Source organism: Corvus brachyrhynchos, unplaced genomic scaffold (genome assembly GCF_000691975.1).
Source record: "Corvus brachyrhynchos isolate BGI_N302 unplaced genomic scaffold, ASM69197v1 scaffold56, whole genome shotgun sequence".
NCBI lineage: Eukaryota > Metazoa > Chordata > Aves > Passeriformes > Corvidae > Corvus > Corvus brachyrhynchos.
In genome coordinates this window covers 7494533-7500145 of record NW_008238664.1, presented here as the reverse complement: position 1 = coordinate 7500145, position 5613 = coordinate 7494533, and positions in this window count along the sequence as shown.

Genomic DNA, 5613 nt, shown 5'->3' with positions numbered 1-5613 from the left:
AGCTGTTATCTCTCTTGGTGGGAAAAGACCTTTGACAAATTGAGAACTGAAGCCAGCCATGGCTGGGTGACCTTGCTTTGAAGCGGCTTCTGTGATCTGGACACTCATGTCTTCTGCCTTCATGATGGCAGGAAAAATATGTAAAAATCTGCTTGCTTTGCCGAAGTAAAGCCATGAGCCTTAAAACCAGAAGCCATGAGCTTTAAAATGAATCCTGTATAGAGGGAAACAGCTTGTGAGCTTCTGTACTGCCCTGGGTCCTGCTTCAGCGGGAAGGCTTTGCTCTGTGACAGACGTGCGTGATGGGCTGAGCCTCACAGCAGAAACCAGAACTGCCTGACATACAAGGTGCTGCTACAGCAGAGCAGGTGAGCCTGCCTGTTCTGCATGTCAGCAGAATCCCAGAGAGACAGACTTTGCATCTTTCTGCTCTCCTGAATTGTCTTGCAGGATTGCATCATTACCCAGCCCGCTCCCATCATTTGATCAGATAGGGCTGACCAAGGGATTCCACTAACCTTTGGAAGCATTCAGTGACTGGTGTCTTGGGACAGTGATGCCTGCAGGTGCATGAAGTTGGGGAACCACCTCTGCTGTGACTGAGGGAGAGGGAATCTCCCAGCACAGGCTTTGGTAGGGAAGCCCCTCTGCCCACGAGTGCCTGGGTGCAGCTACCCTCCCTGCCTTCAGGCCTTTCCACATGGACTGACTTGTTCCTTTGGAAGCATTGGCCAAGGGTTCCCTTCAAATAATTAACTGCAATGATGTGCTTTGTTTCTTCAGCTGGCACAGACCTGCTGAGTTCTGCTGAGATCCTTCGCAGGCAAGATTTCCTCTTGCTCAGCATGTCCCAGAATGTGTTGCATTAGTAAGCTTCCATTATTTGGTGGGTTTTTGGGACCTCCCATCTTCTCACCCCACCTTTAGCTTCTCCTACATGTTTGAATCCCTTCACCGTCAAAGTCTCATGTATGCATCCCCTTTCCCAAGCACATTCTGCACCCTCTCCTGTTTACTTTTCCCCAGCCTTGCCCCACCAAATAGCCTGCAACCAGGACCCCTCAAGAGGGCTGGTTCTTTCCTTTGGTATTCATACTGCATTGCAATATGGCCCTGCAGGCTCTTCTCCTGTGTAACAGGTGTCTGCGCAAGCTGTTTGCTTTCAGTTCTGTTTTGCTTTTGTTTTCCAGGGTATAGGGAAGATGTGAGCTGCCTCAGCAGTTCCCATGTGGCTGTCCCCATTTAATGGTATTTTAAGTAACACTTGTGTGCCTTGAAGCCTCTTGCCAGAGGAAGCTACTACAACCCCAGTGCACGTAGAGGTTCCTCCACTGCACACCTGCAGGCATGTCCCATCTTAGCTGTTAAGGAACTGGCTGGAATCTGTGTTTCCAGGTGCTCTAAAAGATACAAAACGAGTAGGTATATGATAGAAACTAATAGAGATCCTGCTGGGCTCTCTGGGTAAGTCTCTTAATTAATGTAGCATTGCTTCTTAGGAAAAGATGGTTTATTTATATTCAACAACTTGTTTCAACTCATTAATTGTAATAGTCAACTGTTTTTGATAAGTAAAGATAAGGATGGTTAGATTTAGGGTAAAACAATCAAAATTTCATGCTGTCCTGCAAGGTTAGGATACATCCTAACCAGTAATAGTTTCAAGTGTCATTGTTCTGCTTGATGATTATAAATGAGTTGTTAAGAAAGTCAGATTTCAATTGGCCAGCGGAGGTTTTAACCATGCATACATCCAGATTAACCACTCCGGAGATTGGGGATTATCAACTGTTATGTAATAGCAGACTTTTTTTTTTAAATTGGAACAGGACTGTTAACAGATGCTGTGTTTGCTAAAGAAACCAGATTGTCATGTAATACATCCAGAATGTGTGCTTTGTTTGGCAGAATTGTGCCTGTGGATTGCTACTTTTCTTTGCCTTTACCTCTAGTGACAGCACACTGCTGATCAGACAGATAAATCATTAGAGGTTGGATTTAGTTCTTATTTGGGTTGTCAATTAGAACTGAAGTTGGCTTGGTTCAGTTCTGGTTCAACACAACTTCAGAACTACTGTATGTGTTCAGTTCTGACTGAGGGAAAGCTAACACCCCATGTACTGTAAAATCTCATGGTAACTTGAATTCCATGTGTATCACAGCTCTGTAATTTGATAAAGCCCTTGGAGCAATAATATTGCTCAAATCCATAGCATATGTGGGTGGGATCCCTTCATTCACATATAGCATAGGCTGGTTTTTTTCAAGAATATATCCTAGTTCATCCCACATAATGGGATGTGTTGTGTGCCAAGAAGGTCGGTGCTAAAAGCTGTAGTGATTCTTTTTGCCTTTTAAAATGTAGGCACAAAGGCACTGAATTCTCTGTGTGATCAAATGCAGCTCCCCACAGGTCCCAAAGAGGGAATACTGCATGCTTGCTGAAATGCAGCAGCACTGCCTGGTGCCCAAAAGCTGATGGGTCTTATCCTGGGTGAGGCCCATCTGCAGCCAAGGATTCCGGGAAAAAGCAATATATAGCCTTTTAAAGAGAGCTGCTCATGTGCCAGTTGGTATTTCATTACTGCAAACAAATGTCTGTTATAGCAGTTTGTTCATAATGAACAAGGAAGGGATTATTGGCAATGCAACAACTTTGGAAGAGGAGAAGAACCTGCTGCAGAGAGACAAAGTTCCTCTTTGCCATTTCATGCACACACCAAGAGGCATCCCTCATCTCTGATGCTTTCCTGGATTGCTCATGCCATTAGCTGAAACTGTGTTTGCATTTCTGAAGAGGTTAATTGGCAATTAAACCTCCACTCAACCTTTCCCTGGGGTATGGCTGTCACTTAGAGTGTCGCTTTTGTTTACCAAGCAAAACAGCCAGGGCTGCTAGGTCTGGAGAGCAGCGGGGAGTCCAGGGGCTCCCATGAGAGGCTTGTCCATCACACCCAGCAGCCAGCTAAGTGGCCGGGAAAGAAGCACAGCAAAGCCAGAAAGGGGTTCCTTAGGTTGAAATGGATGCACAGGCTCTCTTCCTACTGCAAGCCAGATGCTTTGTAAACCTCCTCTGTTTCAGCCAAATCCTCTTCATTTGGCTATTATTAATGACTGCACACTGATGTTCTTCCCCCTAGCTTAGGGGAGTCCTGGGTTGTCAAGAAGTTTGGAAGAAAAATACTCTAGGCCAGAGACATGGCAATCGGTTGTATTTTCTGTCTAGTTCAGATCTCGCCTTCTCCTAGCCCTGGGCACAACATCCAGTCTGGAAGTTCACATTTAACAGTTTAATGCTCTTTTCTAATCCAGTATTGCTGCTTGTTATTGTAAACATGTCAAGTTTACCTTATCTTTAGTGACCATAGCAAATGTGAGATAGCAAATGTTCCCACAGGCTTATCTGAAATCAGGAGAGGAGTTAAATGAAGATGTGAGGTGAGACAAAGAAACTATCCCAGCAGCAGATCAAGACACTTTTGAGTTCTGACAGCTGGTCTGAATTATCAGTGGAAATTTCCATCTGAACTTTCAATGGAATAATGGACTTTTGGTTAAGTGAGTGAGGAACAGTATCTGTGTATGTGTGACTGTTTAAGACTATATATTTGAGAGATTCTTTTTTCCTTGCATGAGTCAGAAAACTTAAAACAATAATAGGAATTTTATGCACAGACTGCATTTTTGAGTTAACTTTCCCTTTGAGATTTCCACTCTTTATCGTGAAACATTTAAATGGAGAATAATTAAATGGATTACATTAGGCCTCCGCTTCAGTTCTCAAGTACTTAATCTCTCTGGCTAGGATTCAAATCTATGGCCTCAAGTGCTCCATCTTTAAAAAGTGGAGCCACTGAACTAGATAGCATTTAAAGAGCGCACATCTTTCAGATCTGGCGCCACAAAGCAAAGGAGACCTATTGCAGGGGACTGGGTAGATATGCTAGATACCCTGCAGTGAATTTTCTATGGAAAACCATTTTCAGTGATGCTCCTGGCTTGCAATTGCCTGTTCTCTTTCCCAACCAGCCTGACTGCTACTTCCACTCCTGGCTTGTGATTTCCTTCTCTTGCTCTTCCCTCCCCTGGCTACCACTTCCACCAGCAGCACCCTCACAGCTTGCAAGTCCTGCATTTTTATCCAGTTTTAGTAGACATGGCAACCACAGAGGCACAAGTGTGGCAGACAGTGGGAGGCTGGGTGTGGCTGACAGCAGGGCGTGTGTGCTTGCACACAGGTATGTGTGTGTTTGTGTGGGTATGTGCCTGCCGAAATTAGGTAGGAACTGCAGAAAGAGGCATCATTTTACAGAAGCCAGCAGCTGGAACAGGAATGCTATCAGGCCTCTGAAACACACCCATGTCGTTGGTATGTCCCTTAGGGAGCTCCGTGTCTCTGGTGATACCTGGGAGTTGGAGAGCTCATAAAGCATCAGTTGTGATTAGCGGGTAGGGCAGAAAGAAACTTGAGAGACCTTAATACTGATGCAACAACTGGTCGCTTCTGGCAAATATTGCACCAAGAGAATCATTCAAGAAAAGGGTTTTGATGGGAGGAGGAAAGAACTGAAATCCAGTTCTGGGCCTCCAGTGAGGCAGTATCCAGGCATGTTGTCCTCGAAACTGGAAGAGCAACCCACTTGCCTCAATGCACACCATGATGGAGGAAGCGGCGGAAGGAGACCTGATGCACAATCTTGTGCCAAGTGAAAAGAGGGTACCCAGCAATATGCTGGCCTTTTAAATGGAGGATACTGAGCTCTGCTGCCCAGCCAGTTCTATTTTCCACCCAGGACGAGGGTCCTAAGCAATCATCTGTGCTCCCCCAGCCGTGGAGGGACCCACTGCCAACTGTGCATGAGACCTCCAGGCTGCCAGGGCATATCATCTACCTTTGCCAGAAACCAAGTGTTTCCCCGGGCTCCTGGGTTGCCAGAGAGAGGGGTGCCTTCAGGATTTGAATGAAAAGGCATTTTGTGCATGATGAAAACATGGCCCTAGCCCCAGCCTGATAAAACACACCTTCTGCTTTTCTCCTATCTCATCTCTGAGCATCTGCAAGGCTGTATTGGTCTTTTTGGCACATGCACACTGAGCTGGGGAAGGACTTCAGCATGGACCAAGCTAGTATCCCCTGATGGATGCTGATATATGATTGAGTGCTTGAGCTGCCCTGGAAGATATCTGAGGAGTTTTATGGTCATCTATAATCAGGACCAAGCAACAAACTTTATCTAGAGTGAGCTGTCAAGCAGAAGTGAGGCATTGGCTTAACAAGTCATTTATATATAATCTGGTAACTATTACTCACTGGCATTTCTGCCAGGTAAGCACTGGCCCGGCACTTCTAACAGTCTCCAGCTCTAACCCAGAGGAACACAAACCATCTCCCCCCAAATCATGGGGACTCACAGACTGTAATGCCCATGGCTCCTGGGAGATGGCTGTGAAGCAGACCAGAGCTAAAAGTCCCCAGTTCCATCTGCCTGAGCTATGCTGCCAAGCCCTTACCACCCCAGAAGATGAAACTGCTCAGAAGAGAAACTCTTTCTCCCAGAACTGCAGCAAGACATCCTTCAGCAGGGCTAGCACAAGAGCACTGTGTGTTCTCAT